At 40.2% G+C, this 26,731-nt stretch overlaps 1 long non-coding RNA gene across 1 annotated transcript in view; it reads right to left on the reverse strand.

Annotated features, from left to right (window-relative positions):
- Nucleotides 1–8,569: 8,569 nt before the first annotated feature.
- Nucleotides 8,570–26,731, reverse strand: part of LOC109268362 (uncharacterized) — a 70,675-nt gene continuing 52,513 nt past the window's right edge. The window contains exons 2-4 of the long non-coding RNA XR_002080607.2: nucleotides 16,814–16,865; nucleotides 9,766–9,845; nucleotides 8,570–9,116 (exon numbers count right to left, since the gene is read on the reverse strand). This is a non-coding gene — a long non-coding RNA (uncharacterized LOC109268362). The remainder of the gene's footprint in view (nucleotides 9,117–9,765; nucleotides 9,846–16,813; nucleotides 16,866–26,731) is intronic.

The raw sequence follows: 26,731 nt of genomic DNA on the forward strand, positions 1-26,731 counted from the left end.
GAGTCAGATGTCCAACAAGCTGAGGCACCCACGCACCCCTCAAATAGCTTATTTTTCATATTTACATAATTTATTTTATTTATGCCTATTAGTTTTTCATAACATGCTCTTTTTTAAAAAATGGAAGCTGGTCCTTCATTTTATTTCTTTGAATACTCTAAAACATACTCATTTAAAAAATATTTTCAGGCTATTCTATAAAATAATTTTACTCAGGATAAGTAATTTGTTGACTTCATTAACTTTAGACTTTTTTTTGGTAGAATTTAGAATTTTGGTCTACAGGCTTTCCAAATCTTATTTGGGAAGGTTTTAACTTTTTTATTTTCCCACCTCCCCCAAATAGTTTTGCAGTTGCCTCACCTGAGCTTAGAAACAGGTGAAATTGGAGATTTGGTGAAATTGGAGATACAATACATCTAGGCACTTAGCCAGCATTTACTCATTTTCCATTCATAGATTGTGTCTGGGCCCTCTCACTTTCCCAGGCTCACAGTTTGCCAAAAGCCATGATTCCAAATAAGAAATGGTCAAATTTTAGATAAATATTGAAGGTAGATTTAACACTATTTCCTGGGATGTTTGTTGAGAGATATGAGAGAATGGTTATATCAAGATTTTGGGCCTCAGGAACGGAAGGACAGAGTTGCTATTACCTGAGATCAGGTAGATTAAGGGTAGAGCAGAGATATTAGGGCAGGGGAAAATCAGGAGTTCATTTGAATTTGAGATTTCTGTTAGACATCCAATGAAGATATTAAGTAGGCTTTTGGATATATAGGCCTGGAGTTTTAAGAGAGATCTGAGCTAGAAATTTAAATTGGAAGTGGTCAGGATCTAGATTATATTTAAGGCCATGAACACGGATGAGATCATCAAAGGAGTGACAATGTATCCAGAACAGGACCAATGACTGAATCTAAGCATTCTTCAACATTAAAAGTTTGGGAAGAAGAGAGGGAACCATTAACAACAAAACCAAGTAAACTGGCCAATGAAGTAGAAGGGAAACCAGGGAAGTGTTGTATCCTCACACAGAAAAGAGGAAAATTTGAGAGGATCAAGTCTGCTTAGTAAAATGAGGACTGAGAACTGACCTCTAGCTTCAGCAAAGTCAGTAGATGAAGCAGGGGGAGAATGCCTGACTGGATGGTAATACTTGGCAATTATTTTTTTTTTTAGTGTTTTTTGTTTTTGAGAGAGAGAGAGAGAGAGAACATGAGTGGAAGAGGAGCTGGGGGTGGGTGGGGGATACAGAATCCTAAACAGGCTCTCGGCTATGAGCTGTCAGCACAGAGCCCAGTGTGGGACTTGAACCCACGAACTGTGAGATCATGACCTGAGCTACCCAGGCACCCCATACTAGACAGTTATTTTTAAGCCTCCTTTCATGCACTGTTGACACTGGGGGGTGTTATCTACCTCCCACCAACCCCCGGCTTCAAGCAGTAAACTGGCTTTTATCCCCTGCCATAAGTGAAATTCCCTTTACTTTGCGGAGACCAAACTCCCCAGTGACCTCTCCTTGCTTTCATTCCTATTCCTCAGCACTATAAGTTTCTGGTTTGTTGAAATGTTTGTCCATGAGCCAGCTATCCAGTTTTTATTTCCTATTCTATCTCTTATTACTATGAGTTTAGGGCACCAAAATTATATAAATGCATAAATTTGTGGAGTCATATGGATTGACTAGAAGTTCCTTACACTCTTTAAACATCTGAACATTTTGGACGGTGTGTAGTTAACTATTTAAGTTTTGTGGAAAACTTAGTGGCTTAAAACAGCAACAATTTATTTAACTCATGACTCTGCAAATCAGCAGGTTAGGGTGATCAACTGTACACTCTTCTGGTCTTTGCTGAGTTCTTTAATGCATCCATGGTCAGCCACAGGTCAGCTAAGGAGTTCTGCTTCTGCGATATAACTGATGGTCAGCTAAAGCCAACAGGGGCAACAAAGTTGATTTGGCTATGTGGTCTTTCACATAGCTTAATCTTGTTCACATGGTAGCTGGAGAGAATTCTAAGGGAGAGAACAGAAACTCACCAAACTTCTTAAGGGCTAGGCTTGGAAATGGCACAGCGTCATTTCTGCTGTGATTTACTGGTCAAAGCAGGTCACATGGTCAGTCTACATTCAAAGGGCAGGAAGATAGATACTATCCTTTGATGGGAGGAAGTGGAAAGCCACATTGCAAAGGGTCACGGATACAAGGAAGGGGATGGTTTTGACCATTTTTTCAAACAGTATACTACGAATGGAGTACAAAATGGACTTAAATTGTTGTGGGATAAATTTGAATTAAGTTTCAGGAGAAAAGATGTCAGCAGTGGAGCAAACTAGGAATTCCTGAGTGTTGCAAGTATAGGAGGTAGTGATAGAGGCTCTACATCAGATTCAGGACAGCTGGATGAGTATTTGCCATAATCAAGGTATGTGCTAGGAGCCAAGGGAGAGTCACAGAGGAACTCCTTCTTGCCTTTCAAGCAGCTATTACTTGAATAAGGGAGCACAGGGCAAGACTCCAGCTCTACAACAAGGCAGAATATTAATGCTACAAGATGACTGGTCAAGGGAAAATCTTTGGAATGAGGCAAACTTCAAGTGCAGGCTGAAAGGAAGAAGCCATGGAAAGATTAAAGACTCAAAAGAGAAGAAGATTACAGGCAGTGGTTGCCCTTTTGCCAGCATTTTTATTTAATAGGTAGAAAGACCAAAAGCCTGAGAAATGCATCAATCCTCAGAAGACAAAGGGAAAAGAATCCAAGTTGTCTCAACTGTTTCTTTCTTTTTTTTTTTAAGTTAAACCAGAAGGAATTTATTGCTTTTAATTTAAAGAACACTTGTATCAACAAGAATTCTGTATGCCTCAGCAAAGATGGGTCCCAGCTTGTGGTAGGTCTGTCAGAATTTCAGGGTGTTACCACGACACCCCCTTCATACTATAGCCATCCAGTTGTTGATGTTCTTGGTGCCCGGACCAAATGAGGCCAGGGAGAGCTTAGAGGCTGGTACTCAGAAGGTACATTGACCTGTGGATCTGTAGTCCCTCACTCCAACAATCCTAAGTTTCTTTTTATAGAGTTGATTTGTTCTATAGATTCTGCAGAACTGAAGGCTGCCACCAAAAATTTTTGGTAATTTTTTTTCATACTATCAAAATTTGACCAGGATTTCAATTCTCAGAGGTTATTATTGAAGGTAGGAACTATGGCTGGTCTTCGATATGTCTTAAAGGGCCAGAGGACCACAACCTCCAGGGGAGCCAGGTCTATTAAGACATTGCTCCTCACCAAGCCTTTGTTCTCCATGGAGATCACCCGAACTCTACTCACTGGAGCCAGAACGAATCTGGCAGAGTTACGGCCAGGCGTTTTCATAACGCTCAATACTTTTTTCCAGGGGTGGGGAGAGATGATTCAGAGATTAGTCAATCATCCCAATACAAAAACTAGTGTACATTTTTGGAAGTAAGGAGGAAATATTTAATAACTGCGCTGTTCATGCTCTGTCTCTGAGATGAATTCGATACCACACCAACATTGCACTAGGAGTATAAATTTTTGTTACATGAAAGATCTATTCCAGACTCAGGGAAGAGTAGAGATGGAAACAAATATATTTGAATGTGATTATGTGCTAGAAACTATGCTTTATTTTTGCTCATTCACCACATCTAATCAATTCATCTGTCTCTTCAGTTCTGCCTCCAATATTTCTAGGATCCAATCTCTTCTCTGCATTCCCACTGCCATTAATTTAACTAATAACCTTGTCATCTTCCACTAGGATTATTGTAATAGCTTCTGTTGTGGGCTGAATTGTATTCTCCCACCCAGATTCACACATTGAAGGCTTAGCCTCAAGTATCTATGTGTCTATTAGGACACAAAAAGGCACAGAGGTAAGACCACATGAAGACAGAGGGAGAAGATGGCTGTCTACAAGACAAGAAGACAGGCTTCAGAAGAAACCAACCCTGCTGACATCTTGATCTTAGACTTTAGCCTCCAGAAATGTGAGAAAATAAATTTCTGTCATTTAAGCCATTCAGTCTGTGGTATTTTGTTATGTTGGCTCTAGCAAACAAATAGAGCCTTCTATCTCAGTTCTTTGCTTTCAGTCATGTCCTTCTCAAAATCGATACTTCTAAAAGTGGAACGATCTGTCTCAATCACTGGTCTGTGTCACTTGCCTGCTTAAAACCCTTCAGTAGCACCCCACCTCTCCCTGTGGTGTTTTCTACATTTAAGTTTTCTGGAACATTTGTTATTAAGATGTCCCAGGTATGTAAACTTGGAAACTGTAATTCTCCAACTCCAAGGGGTACAATGTCCACTTACATATTAAAGCCTCCAAGAAGTTTTGTAGCCAAAAAACCCAGGTTAACTTGGTTTAACCCAATATTTGCCAAATTTAGCTGACTATGGAGGTTTTTTCTTAGTATAATACACATTATATCCACCACAACTTTGTTCTGTAATACAAACTAGGAAATGCTGCCCTACATAATCAAGTCCACATACTTTGACATGTCATGCAAAATGAGGATCACCAGATTTAGCCAACAGAAATATAGGATGCCTAGTTGGATTTGGAATCATTTGTTGTTTATCTGAAATTCAAATTCACCTGGGCATCCTATATTTTATCTGGCAATTGGATATGGGACCCTTTGTGACCTATAATATAGCGAACAGACTGAACCAAAATGAATTTGATAAGAATTCCCCCTTCCACCTCCACCCCCCCCCCCCCCCCCAGTTAACATGCAAGGAAGAAATGAATTCAAGGTTGACTCCTGGCTTTTAGTTGGATTCCTTGAATTTTCCACCAACCCTTGTTCACTTAAAGCAGTGTCTCTCCTTCCTGGCTGTACATCTGAATCATCTGAGGAGCTTTTAGAAATCTTACCCCCTAATCCCAAACCAAGGGATTTAGAATGGGGGTCGCTGAGTGGGGACTTTGAAAGGCAGGGCTGGGAGGAAAGTAAGCAAAGCGAGGGTCCAGGGGGCCAGATTTAAGGAGGCCCTCACTTTCGGGGCCGACCATGCATTCGAGCAACCCTGAGAGTGAGGGCCTCCTTAAATCTTTGTCCTAAACTCCTACTGGCCTCACCCTGACAGGCCCCATTGGTTCAGGATTTAGAGGAAGAGCTTGCAGGGGATTTCTGAGAAGCCCTGGGTCCTATGGCTGCATTTTGTTGCTTTACAAGGAAATGTCAACCCTTTCGAGCAAGAGCTCTAGCCCGTAAGCATGAGTCAGAAGAGACTTCAGCAGGCCAGGTTTTCCTGAAATGTAAACTGGCAGCGGTTTCCTCTAGAAGGCCACACTCAAAAATTTTTAAATGTTTGGGTTCCTGATTCTTCTTTTCAGTTGAGGCTGGTGATGTTTGAGTAGCTTCTAGTCCCTTGGCAACCCATAACTTCTGTATCAAAGTCAAGTATGGTTTAAACTTTCTGAAAATGTAAGGAAAATATGTGCTTCACTTCTCTATGATTTTATGGATTCTCATCCCCTTTCCTCCCCCTCCTCCTCCCCAATGCTTTCTGCCCTTTCTGGCCAGAAATTTCACACCCCATGACTGGCAGTCTGGTCAGAAAGGCACACTGGAGACAGCGTCTAGGACAGCTTGTCCAGGAACAACCAAGGCCAGCTTCAGGAGGCCAGCTCCTTACACCGTCTCTTCCTTCACTGGCCTCCAAGTTCCATGATATCATTAGCGATCTGCCTCCGCCCCTCTGGTACTGGCTGGTGGCCAGATCCTTTAGGCTGATTCCCAAAGGCTCTGTGAGTTTTAAAACAGTAGGGAAAGAAACTGTAATTTTCCAGTGCTGAAAAAAGATGCTAGTGGTTGATGGAAGCTTCCAGCACAGCCAAAATTAACTTCTTTCTATTGTGATAATTGAATGATTTTCAATGATGTTCTTCTTATAATTGGGTTCAAAAAGTACCTTCTCAGAGGAAGATTTGGAAGAGAAAAATGCAAGGCAAAGGGTAAGATAGGGCAGTGTTTGCAGCAATTTCCTGGCAATATCAAGATCACAGAATTACATGGGTGTATCTCACTTGGCTTAATAGCTATGTCCCTGTAAACTTTCACATAAATGGAATTTTTTAAAAAATTAAATCACTATAACTACACGGGGAAAGATTGTCAAATAAAGGAAGGCTTAGGTGCTATACTTTATAAAGTAAATTATCCTTAGATAATATACCTTATCCCTCCCACGCACACACACTGATGTTTTTTTACAAGTTTGAATTTTTCACAGGCTGGATTTCATGAGCTCTGAGGTCACAGTCGTTCTCAGGCTCTTCAACTGAACTTTTCATAATGTTCTCTGAGGAATGAGTAGCTGCTGGGTTCTGTGGGAACTTTTAAGCTGAGAAAGTCATCCCTGTGGGTAAACTGACCCGGAATCCTCCTTGTCTACCTCCACGGTGACGTGGCCTCTTGAGTACCCAGAGAAATTGGAAACGTTGATGGGGATATGCTGAAGCTAAATGGTGGCAAATTCAACATGAAAAGCAGTATGGTCTCATGTACGTACAGTCTGTGACCAGACTGCTCTGACTCTACCTCTGTCCTCTAGCTGGGTGACTCCCTGAACTTCAGTAGCCTTATCTGTAGAATGGGGCGAACCTAATGGTACTATCTCAAGGTAACACCTGGAATTTTTAAATGCTCAAAAAGTGGTAGCTATTTTTAACTTGCCTGGGCTAGCTCTATTAGAGTACAGGGGAAAAATATCAAAAGACCAAAGATGCTTATGTCTACTGATAAGTGCTGGTCCATGCCAGATACATGCTGAACACTTTCATTTAATCTTTATATCACATACACAACATCGTTAATATTATCCTTACTTCCCAGTGAACACTAAAGCTCAAAGAAGTTAAGCAATTTTCCTTATGTGACACAGCAAATAAAGGACAAAGCAGGTATTTGAGACCAGTGCTATTGTTCCTTCCACTCTTTCTCAGACCTGAGACCAAAACCCAAAAGCGACTTTTCAAAGATGAAGGTTTAGGACCTGGAGGGTATTTGGACTTAGAAGTAAAATTGGTTCAGGAAGTTCAATCAAGAAAGGAATAGAGGGAAATTCTTTGATTTATTCCATAAAGATTGATTGAGAATCTACAGAATGCTAGCACTCCAGCAAAGATGGATAAGGCCTCACCCCTGGCCTCAAAGTCCACTGGGGAGATAGTCATGCAAAATTACAATAAACCCCAGCCAGTGGTAGGATTTGGGTGTGAACAATGTGCCGTTGGATCCATAAATTTAAAAAATGACCAATTTTGGGGCGCCTGGGTGGCTCAGTCGGTTAAGCGTCCGACTTCAGCTCAGGTCACGATCTCGCGGTCCGTGAGTTCAAGCCCCGCGTCAGGCTCTGGGCTGATGGCTCAGAGCCTGGAGCCTGCTTCCGATTCTGTGTCTCCCTCTCTCTCTGCCCCTCCCCCGTTCACGCTCTGTCTCTCTCTGTCTCAAAAATAAATAAACGTTAAAAAAAAAAATTAAAAAAAAAAAATGGCCAACTTTACCAAAGAAGCCTTCCAAGGAGAGGTGACATTTGAAGGCTTTACAAGTATCTTATTTAATCTTCTAGTACTGGGGAAGCAGGCAAGGTATGACCCTGGGGCAGAGACAGCTAGGTACCCAGCTAGGATGTAAAGTCCCCTTCTCACTTGTAAAGGGAAGCCTGACTTCACCCGAGCAGGCAATACGGACAGCTCAAAGTCTATATTTTTCTACATTTTCCAGACTCTTTTATAGGCCGCTATCCCCATAAAATGGAAGCAGAGGTCACTGGGTAAGACTTCCAAATAAGCTTCTTAATAAGGTTATGGGCTTATGTGGGCTTTTTTTCTTACTCTTTTCCTCTGTTTCCTGCCACCTGCCTAGAGTACAGATTTGATGGCTAACGCTCCAGCACCAACTCTTGTGGCCTTGAGAAAGGAGGCCACAACCTACGGATGGCAGGGCAGAAGGACAGAGGATCCTGGGTCCTTGATGACCATGACTTTCTGTACCAGCATCACACTGCCTCCCTCCAGGCACGTCTGCCTAAATGAAGGAAAAACAAACTTCTATCTTGTTTAATCCCATGTTATTTCTGGTTGTTGTTATTAGCATCTGACCCACTCCTTAACTGGCAGATGACCCTGAGGTTATTGGTGCCTGACTCTCCAACCCCCATTCTTACCCACCACCCTGTACTGTGGGGCAAACCTGTAGTCCTAATGCAACCGAATAGCCTAGAGTATTTCCTTGAAATTCTAATCTCTTTTGTCAACTGGCCCTGGAAGCAAGCACACAGCCTGATACACAGCGGGACTCAGTAGTGTATGTTGAATGAACACAACGAATAACTGTCCCTCAACCACTTCCCCAACGAACTATTTTTCTGAGGGGCTGTGGAATGATCCCTCCTTCTCAGATTTCCCCAGGCTGGTGTCAGGATGAAGTTTGTGAGAAATCTGAAGTGCTTGGAGATATGTTTTGTGTTTTTTTGAGGCAAGAATAAGTTAGAAATCAGAGATAATAAAAATCTAAACAAAGATATACATAGAGATTCCTTTAATTAAGTAAAATTCTTTTAATGGTAAAGCAAAAAATAAATGGTATGAAAGTAAGAGTTGTTATCTCAAGTCCCTTTTACAAAAAACTATTTACTGATTGCAAAAATAACAGACATGACTATAAAGAATTCAAAGTCCTCTCATAACTCTTTCTATATAACAGACTGAAAAACATCCTTTCCACTCTTTTTCTATACATAAAAGCATTAAATATAAATAGAGTTATAAAAATGAACTCACAGTGTGTATACTATTTTGCAACCTTTGTTTTTTTCACTTAACATCATATCTTAGACATTGCTCCACATTTTGCATTTAGATTAATCTGGTTCTATTTAAGGCAGGAGAGTATTCTGTATCCCAATGCTCCCCCTTTTTAAAAATGTGTCTGGCTTTATCTTTGACCTTGTGCTGTAAAGCGTCACCAGGTGTTTACAAGAGGTGGTTGATGAGAAGGACCTCAGAGATTAACTCACCCTTAACTGGAGTGAGCTGGTTCCTGGAGTCGTCAGGCTGACAAATGTTCAGTTCTAGAAAAAAACAATATGCCAGGATCAATGTTTTATGAACAGAAGGCCATGAAGCTCCGAGCTAGGAGCAAACAATTTGGGCTGGTCAGGAGAGCTGATATGCTTCTTGGATCCCTGAAAACAGCTCCCTCTGAAGCCTTCCTGGCAACTGAAGGCACAGATGCTGGCCTGGGGTTGGGATTTGGGTCACCTGAGAAGCAGGTATCATTCTTCAACTTCACAGAAAATCAGTCCTTGATTGACCTTCTCCTAGAGCATTGAGAACTTGCGGAGTGCCGGGTAGTCACCATCCTGGGCTCAGGTAGTAGGGAGAAAGTGGTCAAAAAAGGAAGCCAGCAGGCGTGGCCTCTGTGCTGGGACATTTGGCTCTCGATGGGGACATGAGCAGTAGGACTCACTCCCACCACTCCATCAAAATTAAACATACGCACAGTCCACACGATTATCCGGAACCCATAAATCAACCTGATTACAGCTACTGTAACCTGAGCTTGCTTGGTAAATGTTGAGAGCAGCTGCTATGAACGTGGGTAGGCAGCTGGGCTCAACCAAGAAGACTTTGGGGAGGATGGGAGTTAATCATCCAGCAGGATTTGAAAAGAGGGAAGGAGGCCCAGAGGTCAGAGCCCAGCGGCACAGATGCACATACCTGTGGCAGAAGCTGGATGTGGCCATGGCTGTGGCTGTACAGAGGCTGTGTTGGTGGCGGTAGCAGTGGTTCTGGCTCAGCTGTGGCAGGAGGGGTAGGGTAAGGGTATTAAGAAAACCAACAAGGGAATTAGTTCAGGCAGGAAGGAGAGTTTAACATGGACTGCAAGGAACCTGGGGGGTGGGGCAGGTAAAAGAGTGCAGGTGCCACTGGCTTTTGAACCTGTGTTGGGGAGATTGACTCGAACAGATTGGCAATAAGGAGCAGCCGTGTCTTGGGCTGAGCCATCCCTGAGGAAAACCAGGCAGGTCATGGCTGCACCTTCTGAGTCCCTGCGTGCCGTGCGCCCGTAAGGAAGCTGCTCCACCTGGAACCTCACCGCCCCGCTCTTGTGCAAGCTGGTAATACACACCCAGTGTGTATCCAGTATTACTGACTCACTGGTAAAGTAGTTCAGGATTTTCTAGCCGACCAGCTGGCCCAACTAGCATTTCTTCCTCCAAGATGGCAAAGCAGCCAAGCCCGACTTCCAGTCCAGAGTGTCAGTGTCCTCTAGCCAGAGAGCACCAGGATCACCTGGAGCTGAACAGTGTTGGGGTTACCGACCAGTTGCAGCGAGGGCTAACACACAGCGTGGGGAGCCGTGGGGTGTCTCAGTGAGAGGATATGACAGAGAACTTACAGGAGTTAGCTTTGGCTCAGGTGATATTGGGGAGGGTTCAGAGAGGCGGGATTTTGCTCTGGATTGGGTGTTATCAGAAGCAGGGGTAATTCTATGGGTATCTTGATTATTCTTACATAAAAGGCTAAGAGGAGGGAGACAAGGCTAAAGCTATAATTGGTAAAGAAATATCAGTCACACATTTTATCCAAGAAAGGGGTATCTTCGGTCATTTTTGTGGTTTGGACAATGTTCTTATTTTTGTCTAGGTCCAGGCATGATTATGGAGTAATCTTGTTTTGCTTTGCTTCATCAGGGTCACAGAGCAGCCTTGGCTGATGCTGGAGTTCTATGGAAATATTTCTGTTAAACATGAGAACATCATGGCCAAGCTGTGAGTGCCAGGCTAGGTCCTAGATATTGGGGGCTGTTTTCTCTTTCTCAACTAGAACTGAGCCCTGTGTCTAAAGACAGCCAGGAACCCTGGAGAGGAAAGAATCTGAAGGCTTGCAATGTTCACGTCTTAAGCAGAAACTCCTTCTGGAGGGCTGGAGAAGAGGCTTAGAGAAGCCAGGTGCTCCTGATTTAAGGCTGCCTCTGGTCTCATCATTCAGTCAACAAATATATACTGAACAGCTAATATATTCAGGCACTTGGGATAGAGCTATGAGCCGTACAGTTTTCATGGTGTGGATGTTTTACTGAGGGGCACCAGAAAATAGGGATGGAGAAAGAAGAAGATAGTCTTAGGTAGTGATAAGGAAAGTTATAAAGAAAATAAAATTCACTGATGGAGTTGAAAATGGCTTGGGGTCCACTTTGGAGAGATGACCAAGTACATCCTCTCTGAGGAGAGATGAGAGGTGCGACGTGAAATTTTGTGGTGAGAGTATTTCAGGCAGAAGAAACAGGATGTGCCAAGGCTTCTAGGAACAGGAACAAGGTGTGTGTCTCTCTAGCGTAGTGAGTGAGGGAGAAATAGGCTAAGGTCAGAGAGGTGGGCTGGGTCAGGGAGCTAGAGGCCAATGGAAAACTCTAGAGGCAAGAACTGCAGGACCTCACACCTCCTTCAGAGACAGCAGAAGTTTGTGACATATTAATCTCTCTCTACATCCTAAGGCCTCTTACCTGCCACAGCCCTTCCCTCCAAGCCTGGGGGGATATACCAGATACACCAGAAATGGTCTGAAATTCTCCTTACCTACAGAAGTCAGTCATTGCTTAGAGTAGTATATTCATTTTCCATTTCTGCTGTACCAAATTACGACAACTGAGTTGCTTCAAACAACACGAATATATTACAGTTCTTGAGGTCAGAAATCCTAAAATCAAGATTTTAGAAGTGCCATGTTCCTTTTGGAGGCAGTATCTGCTTCTTCTGGAAATATCTTTCTTCTAGAGTCTGCCTGCATTTCTTGGTTTGTGGCTCTTCTATCTTCAAAGCTGATGACAGAATATCTTCAAATCTCTCTCTCTCTCTCTCTCTCTCTCTCTCCCCCCCCCCCCCATCCAAAATCCTGCTTCCATCATCACATCCTGTTCCTTGACTCTGATTCTCTGGCCCCTCTCTCATAAGGACCCTTGTGTTTACATTAGGCCCAATCAGATAATTCAAGATAATCTCCCAATCTTAAGATTCTTGACTTAATCACATCTGCAAAGTTTCTTTTGCCACATAAGATAATATACTCACAGGATTTGAAGATGAAGACTTGGTCATCTTTGGGGAGCCATTCTGTCTACCACAGGTAGTCACATGGGGAGCAGAGAAGTGAAATTTGCCCCAAGCCATTCTACCAATGGGATGAATACTTGCCCCACCTACCTCAGGAAGTTGTTGTAAGTAACACATGAATTAATGTGGCCTAATTGGAAGAATAAGAAGTACCATAAAATCTAAGGAGCAATTATGAAGTATTATGAATCCTAGGAAACATGAATGCAAAACAGGTGTTATATAGTAATAGAAAACTCTAGAACTGAAAGAGCCAGGTTTGAGTCCTGCTGTCCAAAATACTTGCTGCATTACCTTGGACAAGTGAGTTAAGGTCTTTGAGTTTCATTGTGTATAAAATTTGGAAAATGCTATATTCTGATAACAGTATTGTTATGAGTTAAAACCAGGTAACATAGGCGGGAGTGCTTTGTGAAATGCCACACAAATGTTCTTCGTTCAATATTTCATAGGCAAGCACCCAAATACTTTTTCCTAGATGCACAGTGGAACCAGGCAGTAGAGTAGCACCTATCAGACCAATACCAACAGGTTTTGAATCTCCACTGTACGGAGTGCATGAGAAATAAGGAGGAGACAATAAACAAAGGGCCTCTCTCATTCTCTCTCTCCTCAACTACTGAGGGGTCAAAAGGTGGCAGGAAGAAAACCGTAGCGTCTAAAATGGTTATTCAGAAAAACACAGAATATGCCTATTGAGAATACAGACTCTCCTGGCAATGAGGAGATTTAAGTTCAATCTGATATTCTCTGGAAAAATCATATTTAAAACATTAAAGTAAGTTGCTCAAGAACTGCCTTATTCATTCAGCACCTTTTATGTGACCATGTGCATAGCACTTGATTGTAAATGTGCATGCAATACATGCTTTCCGAGTGTGGTCTGTAGACCCACAAATACATGCATTTATTCAGTGTGCCATTATTCAGCACTGACCTACACACTAGACACTGTCCTTGGTGTTGGGGACACAATGGGAATTAAAGATAGAAAACCTCCCTACCCTCATGGAACTTCTAGGTTAAGAAGATGAATATTCATGGGGTGCCTGGGTGGCTCAGTCGAGTAAGGGTCCATCTTGAGCTCAGGTCATGATCTCACAGCTCATGAGTTTGAGTCCCGCACCCAGATCTGTGCTGACAGCTCAGAGCCTGGAGTCTGCTTCAGATTCTGTCTCCCTCTCTCTCTGCTCCTCTACCCCCTCATACTCTCTCTCGCTCTCAAAATTACACATTAAGAAAAGTTTAAAAAGAAGATGCATATTTATCAAACAATTCCACAACTGAATGTAAAATTAAACCAAAATCTTTCAATGGCAAGTTTCAAGATGCTATGGGAGTTTACCAAAGGAGTCCTAACTTGACCTCTAAAAATTAACAATTGAGCTGAGATCTGAAAGCTGAGAAAATGTATTCAGAGGAAAATTGAGGAGGGAACAGCTTTCCAGGCTGAGGGAAAGCCTGCACATGCAAAGGCAAAAATGAATGGAGTGTTTGAAGGCCTGAGAGAAGGCCATTATGTCCAGACTGTGCAAGTGGGAGGGATGGTCATCAAGATGTGGACTTGAGAGGAGGGCAGGGTAGTGCCAGCTACAAGGATCACTATGTGAACAGGTGCAGTGACTGACAAAGTCACGACATAGTGTTTCATCCAGTCCCAAACTTTGTTTTGATTTTAATATTCTTTTTTTTTTAACGTTTTATTTATTTTTGAGACAGAGAGAGACAGAGCATGAACAGGAGAGGGTCAGCGAGAGGGAGACACAGAATCTGAAACAGGCTCCAGGCTCTGAGCTGTCAGCACAGAGCCCGATGCGGGGCTCGAACTCACGGACCGTGAGATCATGACCTGAGCCGAAGTCGGCCACCCAACCGACTGAGCCACCCAGGCGCCCCTTGATTTTAATATTCTTAATGAGAATCCTATCTTTGTATGTTCATAACCTGAAAAATTCTTTAAATAATTGATTACATGACATAGTTGCTACTAGGATAAGAGGCACATTAATTTACCTCACATAGGTGCAGGAATGGTGCCCAGGTTGGCCTTAGATGTCCATCCCTGGTCCCACAGACTGGCTGCAAGACAGGATACTGAGACCAGAGCAGCTGTGAGATCACTAATAGCAACTCTTGCCTCAATCTTGTGCTTTTCCAAGCATCTCACATAATGATCAGGTTTGACTTCCACAAAGTAGCTATAAGGATAGTGTTTTAACAGTAGGGAGAATGTCCGATGACTTACCACAAGTCACATGGGGACAGAGGTGACACTTGAATCTGAATTCACTGCTTCTAGATAAAAATGGTTTTCCCCATAGACCACCACTGAGTCACTTGCACACTCTCTCTGACATCCTTAAAGTCATAGAACTCTAGAATTTCAAAATTGATGGGAATCCTGAACATCAACCAACTTATTCAATTCTCTCATTTGGAAATTCCAGGAAGTCTGAAATTTTTGAGAAGCAATAATATTTCAAAAAGGACTAAAAGTGCTATTTTCCACAAAAGGAAGAGAGAAGTCATTGTTCTGGTCTTTTCTAGTGACTCACTATTGGCTTTCTTATATGTGATATAATAGGAAGACTGTTCCGTCACTAATCAGCTATGATCTTTCAAACTAGATCTCTTTCCCCACATATTCTCCATTTTATCACCCTGAAATAAAAACAGTGACCACAACTAAGGATATCAAGTTCATCTTGCATCATAACCCAGCACATACACATACACGCACACACATGCAGAACTGAAACAAAAGTTCCAAGAATCTGTACTTACTTTCGCTAGTGCAATGCACACTTTTCTGTTCTACTTTTCAGAAAAGATCTTTGCAATCTACTAAATTGATTTTACTACCCACTAAAATTTTAAATCCTCACGTTGACAAACACTGGACTGGACACCCTCTGAGGTGCTTTCCAGCCCTCAATCTCTAATCCCCCTTGGGGCTTCTTAGAGTCTCTGTGAGGTTTCTTTCTAGGAAGGCAAGTGTCTAACCCCCCTGATCTGGCAGCTGCAGGGATGACTCAGGGGTTGACACTATCTATCAGTCCTTTGGCCTCACAAACTACTAGTGGTTTGGGGGCAGTTTGTCCCCGCATGAATAAACAAAGCACCAAAAAGGACCTCTGACCACAGTCAGCCAACATTAGGTAGAGAAAGATCCATATCTAGAGTCAAACTGCAGAGTTAGAGAATTTTGCTAGTTTCTGCCACCTCCCCACCCCAGATACCTACAGACCACGTACACACATACCACACACCTTACCCATGCACATACACCACACACATCATACACAAGCACACAGACCCCATACACAATTTACACACACATATACATACCTTGTGTACCCCACACTCACACATACTCACCCACACACATCTCACACAACACACACATACATTCATAGACCCCACATACATCTTATACACACATACGACAAACTTGTACACACACACACACACACACACACACACACACACACCAAAAAACTCTTGAGAGTCCCCAGAACTCCTCAGTTATAAAGCAGGAAATCCTATAATTTGAAGGTGAATGAGTCAGAAGAAAAGAATTTAAAGTGAATTATAATCACTCCTCAGCATAATAGAATATTTTTAACAGTTGAAAAATGTGTGTAAAAGTATACGGACAATTCAACAAAGACACCACTGAAGTAGCACTTTGTTTTTAAAAGTATACTCTTTTTTTAAAAACCAAATACTTTTAGTATGATATTTGAATTTTCCTTTTATGACTGCTTATTTTTAATGTTATATGTTAATTTGTTACCTTGTTAATTTGTGAGAGCTTAATACTGTGTATTTAATGTTTTTATCCTTAAGAACTTACACATTTGCTTAATGTTCTGAAGCAGGCTTATAAATGTGCCCTTTCAAAAAGCATCACACATATTATTTCACTGATGTTTTCTTTTTTTTTCTTTTTTTAATTTTTTTAACGTTTATTCATTTTTGAGAGACAGAGACAGAGTGCGAGTGGAGGAGAGGCAGAGAGAGGGAGACACAGAACCTGAAGCAGGCTCCGGGCTCTGGGCTGTCAGCACAGAGCCCGACGCGGGGCTCGAACTCACAGATTGTTAGATCATGACCAACCGAAGTCGGTTGCCCAACCACTGAGCCACCCAGGTGCCCCTCACTGATGTTTTCAATTTTATAAATTCTGAATATTCTGATAACGACATCAATCCCGGGAGTTAACCAGTAAGCGAAGTAAATCACAAAATCCTGCTATTACCATTTTGCCTTAGAATTGCCATCAGCTGCAGGGACCTGGAGAACACACTTGTTCCCAAGCCCCCATGACGCTTCCCAAGAACCCTTTGGCACCCATTCTAGGACTTGGCTTCTGGGAAGCTCTCAAGAAATGCCTGGTGAGACAATGGCTGAAAAAGAACCAGGGGGTAGGCAGAGAGCATACGAAAAGAGAAAAAGAAGGAAGAAGAGAGAGAGAAAGGTAAAGGAAGAAATGGAGGGAATGAGAATGGGGCAGGGCAGATAAAAAGAGTGAGATAGACGGAAGGAACTGTATGTTGCTTCTGTCTTAGATGTCTGTTCTGTATGGAAAATGGAAATCAAAAACCATTTCTATGACAAACCTTGTTTAGAATATTACTGCTGGAACCCACCTGGTGAAGTGACAACTTTGGGGGAAATTCACTGGAAAATTTAGCTTTCCATCTGCAATAGAGGAAGCAAATTCTTGCTGAGACATTTGACAGACACACAGCTGTTTAGTCTTGGACATTATTTCTCGGTGCACTTTGCTATGGTAACGAAAGCCATGTCATGGAAATATACACATCACTTACCTACAATGGTTTTCTAAGGCTCATACTTGAGTTTTGGAAGGAATGTTACAGTTTTGCTTTTTCACTTAACAATGAAAATAAATAAATACTGCTTATTTTTGAATAATCAGAAAACACAGATAAGCATAAATAAGAAAGTAAAGATTACCTATTATTCAAAACATTCAGAGATAGCTATTCACACTTGGTGTTCTAAATTTTATTTTGAATGCAAACATGTAGAAAATATACGTATATATGATCATACTGTATGTTTTATTATATAATCTTCAGTTTCACTTAATATATTGAGAACATCTCTGCCATATTTTCAATTATTGCATAGGTCTCTCTTCTGCTATTGACAAATATTTAGGTGTGCCAAATTTTTTGTTATTATAAATGACACACTAAAGAATATTCTTGAACAGGCATTTTTGTGCATTTATCCTGTTATTTCCTTAGGATAAGTTCTTAAATGTGAACATTTAAATGTCAGCGTGCACACTTTAAAGTGCTGTATCAATTTGCCAAATTGCCTTCCAGAAAGTCGGAACCAATTTACATTCCCTTTAAAGTGTATAAATGCCCTATTATCTCAAGCCCTCATCAACACTAGTTATTATCATTCTTTTTAAAATTTTCCAGTTTTATAGGTTAAAAGATATTTTCATTTTTGTTTTAATTGGCATTTCATTTATTACTAGTGAGGTCAAATGTTTTTTATGTTTATTGGCCATTTGCATTTCTCTTTTTTGTGTAACTTGCCTGACCAGGTGCCAACTATATTTTCCTAATGGGTTTTTTATCTTTTCGTTGATTTCTAAGAGTTCTTCATAATTCAAAAATATTAACCCTTTGCTGTCATGGTGTTGTGAATTTTTTTCTCAGCTTTTCGTAACTTGGACTATGTAGTTTAGATGTATAGAAGTTTTGGTTTGCCTTAAGTGACCAATATGTTAATAATTCCCTTTTATGTCTTACCTTTGAATCATGATCAGAAGGGTATTTCACATTCCAGAATTATATAATTTTTACCTATGTTTTTTTCTATTTTCCCTTGTTTTTTACTTTTATATTTTTAAGCCATCTGAAATTTACTTGACATGTCATGTGAGGTAGAGATCCAAATTCTTTTTTTTTTTTTAAGTTTATTTATTTATTTTGAGAGAGACAGAGATAGCATGAGCAAGGGAGGGGCAGAGAGAGAGAGAGAGAGAGAGAGAGAATCCCAAGCAGGATCCTCACTGTCAGCACAGAGTCCGATGTGGGGCTCAAACCCACAAAACCATGAGGTCGTGACCTGAGCCGAAACCAAGAGTCGGACGCTGAGCCACCCAGGTGCCCCTCCAAATTATTTTTCTAACATTTGGACTGAATAGTCCATGGTTTTCCTACTGATTTGAAATACCTTCTTTACTGTATTCTAAATACTTACACATACTTGAGTTGTTCTGTTACTTGCCTTTTTGTAGTTTTCTGAAGCCCCAAGTCCGTGTGTTAGTCCTTTAGAACTATTATTTTAACTGTCTGTATTGAAAGTTGTTATTTCATAGATCCTTCAGACTTTTAGAATAATGGCTGCTACTTCTAATAGAAAGAACAAGATCTATTTACTTTCTTTGGAGGTGTGGTAAAGGAGAGAATTTACCCCTAGGTCTTAGAGTTTCAAATGTAGAAAGACCTGAAGCTCTTCTATTCAAATCTCCTAATATTATAGGTGAGTGCTAGAAATATTAGTTGACTTGTTTATGGTTAACACAGCTAGCAGGGCAGAGTTGAGACTAGAACCAAGACTTGAACCAAGGCTAGTTAATGGAGAGGTGAGACATATTCCCCTAAAACCATGCTGGTTGAAGATGGTTCCAGTGAGGGTCTATCAAGGACAGCAAAAGCAGAAGTAATAAAATGATCCTGCTTAAGGATAGTTTTGTCCTAGATCTCCAGAAGTTAACAACTGAAGAAACTGAGAAGTTTCTGGAGGACTTGTTAAACGTAGAGGAGCCTTTGCTGTTAACTGACTAAATCCTTAGAAAGCACCCCACAAGAAGGAAACATCTATAGATATTACAGACATGCTAAATACCGAGCAGGTAAGTACACGAGCACATTCAGGAGTCGCAGCTTACCAAGCATTGACCTTTCAAAGAGAAGTTTCAGACATTTCTCAGAAGTACCCCTCTCACCCTGGCTGACTCTGTACGGTTCATTCAGGCCAGATGCCAGCAAGCTCAGGCAGCTGAGAGGTAGGAAATATGTGTGGCTCTGAGAGTCCGGCAAAGGAGAAAAGCTTTTCATAGCCAAGGCAGGAGAGGAAACTGATGATCCGGGAAGAGTTGTGCTATGTTTGTGTTTTCTTTTCTCTATTGAGAAGATTTTCAACTATTCTTTAAAAGCCATCCTGGCTCTCTCTCACCCCTCCCACCTCATGGAAATCCATTCTCTAGCAAACAACCTCCTATCTAAGGTCACTGCAGTTTTCAAAATACGTGCAGTTTCCTAAAGATATTTTTTAGTTTAATTTATTTTTCAATAGGAAGTATATAGTCATATGGTCTAAAATTCAAAAGACACCAAAGGATGTACAGTGAGAAGTCTCCCTTCCATCCATGGCTACCCAGTTCCTGTCCTGGCAAAAACAAGTTCTAGTTTCTTATATACCATTCCAGAATTATTTTAGACATACTTAAATATATAATCACACATATATTCTTTTGTGAAAATTTTTACATGAGGGGTAGCTTACTACAAACACTGTTCTACACCTTGCCATTTTTACTTAATATCTTGAGGATATTTTGTATCCATAAGTTAAAGAGCTACCTCATTCTTTATTATAGATGCATTTCATTATGCTCTATTGTAGGAATAAAGAATATTTCATTTAATCAGTTCCCCTATAGATATTTATTGTCTGAATTTTGCCATTACACAATGTTGCAACATTTTACACAATGGTGTAGAATACATTATCTTACACATCCGCAACTTTATATCAAGAATAAAGTCCTGGAGGCCTGGGTGGCTCATCTGTTAAGCCTCTGACTTTGGCTCAGGTCATAATCTCACAGTTTGTGGGTTTGAGCCCCAAGTCAGGCTCCGTGCTGACAGCTCAGAGCCTAAAGTCTGCTTTGGATTCTGTGTCCTCCTGTTTCTCTGCCCCACCCCAGCTCACACTCTTTCTCCCTCAAAAATAAGTAAACATTAAAAAAAATTTTTTTTTTAAAAGAAAAAGTCCTGGAAAGGGAAATGTGAGATATAAGGATATGAGCATTTGTAATTTTGACAGAAATTGCTAAATTTCCCCTCATAGAGACTGTATCAATTTAAAGCCCTCCCAGTAGTGTAGAAAGTGCCTGTTTCTTCCTACCTTTGCTAGTATGGTATTTTACCAACTCTTTTTTTTCAACCTTTATAAATGTGATAGGTAAACAGTGATATCTGGGTATAGTTTTAATTTGTATCTCTCTTATAATGAGTGTGATTGAGAATATTTTCTTTTTTTTATTTTTATTTTTATCTTATTTTTTTTCAATATATGAAGTTTATTGTCAAATTGGTTTCCATACAACACCCAGTGCTCATCCCAACAGGTGCCCTCCTCAATACCCATCACCCACCCTCCCCTCCCTCCCACCCCCCATCAACCATCAGTTTGTCCTCAGTTTTTAAGAGTCTCTTATGCTTTGGCTCTCTTCCACTCTAACCTCTTTTTTTTTTTTTCCTTCTTCTCCCCCACGGGTTTCTGTTAATTTTCTCAGGATCCACATAAGAGTGAAACCATATGGTATCTGTCTTTCACTGTATGGCTTATTTCACTTAGCATAACACTCTTTAGTTCCATCCATGTTGCTACAAAGGGCCATATTTCATTCTTTCTCATTGCCACGTAGTATTCCATTGTGTATATAAACCACAATTTCTTTATCCATTCATCAGTTGATGGACATTTAGGCTCTTTCCATAATTTGGCTATTGTTGAGAGTGCTGCTATAAACATTGGGGTACAGGTGCCCCTATGCATCAGTACTCCTGTATCCCTTGGGTAAATTCCTAGCAGTGCTATTGCTGGGTCATAGGGTAGGTCTATTTTTAATTTTTTGAGGAGAATATTTTCATATATTTAAGGGCAGTTTGTATTTTTGTCCTAGAAACTATTAATAGCCTTCAGGTTTTTTTTGTATAGTATGTTAGTGATCTTTTTCTATTGGTTTGTAAGAGCTTTTTATTTTATTTTATTTTCTGTTTATTTATTTATTTATTTATTTTAAGAGAGAGAGAGGGAGGGAGAGATAGAATCCCAAGCAGGCTCCACACTGTCAGCACAGTGAAATCATGACCTGAGCCGAAATCAAGAGTCAGACATTTAACCAACTGAGCCACCCAGGTGCTCCTGAATTGTACAAGTTTTTTATTCAGTAGAGTGTCTAGCAGTTTATCTGTGGTTTTAGTTGCACATATTTCCCCAGATCTGTGTCTTCCAACTTTGTTGTTGGCATCTTAAAAGTCCTTTAATTTTATGGCTTCTGTGTTTTCTATCCTACTTTCCCAGTCTAAGATTGTTTTTAGAAAATCCTATGGCTTCTTTTTTACACTTTTATGATTTGTTACTTTTAAATATTTAATCTATCTGAAATTTATCCTGGTCTAAACGTTTTAGGTTTGAAAATAAATAAATAAATAAATAAATAAATAAATAAAGTTTTAGGTTTGAATACAATTTTATTTTTTTCCAGATGGCTAACCAGCTATTCTAAACTATTTGTTGAATAATATATCTTTTCTGTATTGATTTGAAATACTATATTTTAATATTTATATTTTCAATGTATTCACATGTTTTCATTTATAATCAAATGTTTCCCTTGTAACAACTGTCTTCAAACTTTTTCTGATTTCATATTGGTCTCTTACAATCACTGAAAAATCACATTTTCATAATTTTCCTCCCCTTACCTCTCTCCTTTGCTTTAAAATGTTATATCCTGTCATGATGAAAACCCTAGGAATAGAGAGAAATTTCCTCAGCTTGATTAAAAATATCTATAAAAATCATCATACTAAACGAGGAGAAACCAAAAAACTTGCTAACTATAGATCAGGAAAAAGGCAAGAATGTCCCCTTTCATTGCTCCTTTTCAACCCTATACTGGAAATCCTACCTAATACATACAAGAAAAGGAAATAAGCCATACAAATTGGGAAGGAAGAAATAAAACTGTCTTTGTTCACAGATGACATTATCATCCATGTAGAAAATCTGAAAGAATCAACAAAAAAATTTCTAAAACTAGTAAGTGATTGTAACCAGGTTAAGGATACAAGGTTAATATACAAAACCGACTGTTTTCCTATTGACCAGCAAAGAAACAAGTGGATTTGAAATTTAAAAAACAATGCTATTCACTATCAACAATAGCCAAAGTATGGAAAGAGCCCAAATGTCCATCAATGGATGAATGGATAAAGAAGATGTGGTATATATACACCATGCAGTATTACTCGGCAATCAAAAAGAATGAAATCTTGCCATTTGCAACTACGTGGATGGAACTGGAGGGTATTATGCTAAGTGAAATTAGTCAGTCAGAGAAAGACAAAAATCATATGACTTCACTCATATGAGGACTTTAAGAGAGAAAACAGATGAACATAAGAGAAGGGAAACAAAAATAATATAAAAACAGGCAGGGGGACAAAACAGAAGAGACTCATAAATATGAAGAACAAACTGAGGGTTACTGGAGGGGTTGTGGGAGGGGGGATGGGCTAAATAGGTAAGGGACACTAAGGAATCTACTCCTGAAATTATTGTTGCACTATATGCTAACTAATTTGGATGTAAATTTAAAAAAAAAATTAAATTAAAAAAAACAATGCTATTTACATTAACACACCCCCACACACAAATTAAATTCTTGTGTATAAGTCTAACAAAATATGTACAAGATCTATATGAAGAAAACTATAAAACTCTGGTGTACAAAATCAAAGAACTAAATAAATGGAGAGCTATTCCATATTCATGGATAGGAAGCCTCAATCTTGTCAAGATATCAGGTCTCCCCACTTGATCTATAGATTCAATACAATCCCAATCAAACTTCTAGCAAGTTATCTCGTGGATATTGACAAACTGGTCCTAAAGTTTATGTGGAAAGTAAAAAGACGCAGAATAGCCAGCACAATACTGAGGAGAAAAAATTGAAGTACTGATACTATCCAACTTTAAGACTGACTAAAAAGATATGATGGTCAAAACAGTATGGCATTGATGAAAGAATAGACAAATAGATCAATGGAACAGAATAGAGAGCCCAGAAATAGACCCATATAAATCTAGCCAACTCATCCTTGACAAAGGAGGGAAGGCAATATAATGGATCAAAAATTGTCTTTTCAATAGAGGTGCTGGAACACTGGACATCCATATGCAAGAATAAATCCAGACCCAGACACAGATCTTACATCCTTCACAAAAATCAATTCAAAAGACATTATAGACCTAAATATACAATTCAAAACTAAGTGATCTTGGGTATAATAATGACATTTTAGATACAACACCAAAGGCACAATCCTTTGAAATTAATAATTGATAAACTGTACTTCACTAAAACTAAAAACTTCTGTTTTGTGAAAGACAAAGTCAAGAGAATAAAAGGCAGGCCACACACAAGAGAAAATACTTGCAAAAGACACATCTGATAAAGGACTGTTATCCAAAATATACAAAGAACTCTTTAAGAGTTTTAGATGTAAACTCAAGGCACCTGGGTGCCTCAGTCAGTTAAGTATCCAACTCTTCATATCAGCTGAGGTCATGATCTAATGGTCATGAGATTGAGCCCCGTGTTGGGCTCCACACTGGGTGTGGAGCTTGCTTGTTCTCTTTCCCTTCTCTCTGCCTGCCCCTGCTCATGCTCTTTCTCTCTCTTTCTCTCAAAAACAAAAAATAAAAACTCAACATAAGAAAACAATCTGATTTTTCAAATAAGCCAAACACCTTAACAGATACTTCACCAAAGAAGGTATACAGAGAGCAAATAAGTATGTGAAAAGATGCTCCACATCATCAGGGAAATGCAAATTAAAACAACAACACAAATTAAACACTAAGTAAATAAATAAGTAATAAAACAACGTGTAGAGATACCACTACACATCTATTAGGATGGCCAAAGTCTGGAACACTGACAACACCAAATGCTGACAAGGATGTGGAGCAACAGGAACTCTCATACCTGCTGGTGGGATGCACACAGCCACCCTGGACGTCCATTTGGTGCTTTCTTACAAAGCCAAACATACTCTTATCATATCATCCAGCAATCACTCTCACTGGTATTTAGCTTACGGAGTAGAAAATTTATGTCCACATAAAAACAACAGATATTTATAGCAGCTTTATTCATAATTGCCAAAACTTGGAAGCCACCAAGATGTTCTTCAGTAGGTAAATGGATAAACTGTGGTACATCCAGACAATGGGATATTATTCAGTGCTAAAAAGAAAGGAGCTATCAAGCCATGAAAAGATGGGGAAGTCTTAAATGTATATTACTAAGGGAAATAAGCCAATTTGAAAAGGTTGCATGTTGTATGAGTCTAGCTGTATGACATTCTGAAAACGCAAAATTATGAAGACACTGGTTATTTCCAAGGATTGGTTGTGGGGAAGGCTAAATAAGAGAAGAACAGAGGGTTTTTAGGGCAGTGAAAATATTCCATATAGTGCTATAATGATGGCTATAGGCCACATATACATTTGTCCAAACCCACAAAATATACGCCATGAGTGAATTCTTTTTTTTTTTTATGTTTATTTATTCTTGAGAGAGAGAGAGAGAGAGTGAGACAGAGCATGAGCACAGGAGAGGTCAGAGAAAGAGAGGGACACAGAATCAGAAGCAGGCTACAGGTTCAGAGCTGTCAATGCAGAGCCTGACACAGGGCTTGGCTCGAACTTATGAGCTGTGAGATCATGACCTGAACCAAAGTTGGATGTTTAACTGAGTGAGCCACCCAGATGCCCCTCCAAGAGTGAATTCTAATGTAAACTGTGGACGCTAGGTGATTTTAATGCATCAGTGTAGGTTCATCAATTACAACAAATGTAGCACTCTGGTGGGAGAGGTTGATAATGGAAGATTTTGATAATGGCTATGCATGAGTGGTGTCAGAAGGTATATAGGAAATCTCTGTGCTTTCTCCTCAATTTTGTTATGAATCTAAAACTGTTCTGAAAAAATTAACGCTTAAAAAAAAAGTTATACTCTGAGGGCGTCTGGGGGGCTCAGTCAGTTAAGCATCTGACTTCTCAGACTGTTTATATCTGATTGTTTATACCAGATTGTTTATGCCTGACTTTCAGCTAGGTCAAGGTCTTGGGGTTCGTGAGTTTGAGCCCTGCGCTGGGCTCTGCGCTTACAGCACAGAGTCTGCTTTGGATCCTCTGTCTCCCTCTCTCTCTGCCCCTCCCCTGCTCACAAATACCTTAACAGATACTTCATCAAAGAAGATACACAGAGAGCAAATAAGTATGTGAAAAGATGCTCCACATTCAATGTCACCAGGGAAATGCAAATTAAAACAACAATGCAAATTAAACAAAAAAATATAAAACAACATGTAGAGATACCACTACACATCTATTAGCTTTCTCTCTCTCAAAAATAAACATTAAAAAAAAAAGTTATACTCTGCAAGCCAGTTCCTCCTCTAACCTCTGTCACATTCTTAGCACCAGCATTTCTGCTTTCCCAGACAGATATTACCTATAATTTTAAAATTATTTGTGCCTCTTCTTCCCTTTTAAGAAGAAATTGCAAACTGCTCCCTTTCCACACTATACCAAGTGCACATAAGTGAGGGACTCTAAGGGTAAGATTGGAGTTTCAGAGACAGGGAAGGTCTCTTAGCATAGAATCAGGAGTTATCCACCCAGAGGTGGCTACTGAAGCCCAGAGAATGTTGATTTACAACACCCACTTTGGATCTTCTGTCCCCCTCTCTCTGTTCCTCCCCCACTTGTGCTTGCTTTCTCTCTTTCTCTCTCAAAAAAATATGAACATTTTTTTTAAAACAAGAATGGAGAGTCTCTGGGGAGGGGCCAAATAATACAGAAAGATCAGTGAGCTGGCGGATAAGGAAAAGACCAATGGAGTTGGTGACAGGGAGATAGATCATAGCTGCTTTTTAGAGCAGTTACTTCCCATATGCAAATCCATCCACCCTTCTCCCCTCAACCGCTTCTTCTTTCTGGTTGGATAGAATTGCTGTCAGCAGACCAGCATTCCCAACAGAATAATTAGAAAAGCCAAATAAAACACAGAAATCATCCCTTTGAAGGGAGCTGAGAGCTGCTGAGGCAAGGAAAACTGGAAGAGCTAAGGCCTTGGAAGGAGAAGATCTTGAAAGTTCTCAGAGCATTTGCAGCAGGCTGAGAATCCCGAGGCAACGTACAGTACAGTCTGGCCAAGGGCTGCTAAGGAGGGAGAGAAACCAATAGTTTTGGTGAAGGACTTGGGAGGCCCTCAAGCATGCAGCCTGCTTTTCTCTTGAGAACTTGTGCCAAATACAGGGACTGTTTAGAGCAGGGGTTTTAAAATGCAAGTGGAAACCCTGCCTCTGAAAAGCAGAGCGGAAGTTTTTCGGCAGTCTTGTAAGACTAAGATTAGAGTTTAGTACCCACAATGGGAGGGACCTTGCAGAATACAATAGGCTTTTTGTCAAAGGTCAAAGATGAACCAGGTC

The sequence above is a fragment of the Panthera pardus genome, unplaced genomic scaffold (assembly GCF_024362965.1).
Source record: "Panthera pardus isolate Hobbes unplaced genomic scaffold, ASM2436296v1 HiC_scaffold_24, whole genome shotgun sequence".
Lineage (NCBI taxonomy): Eukaryota > Metazoa > Chordata > Mammalia > Carnivora > Felidae > Panthera > Panthera pardus.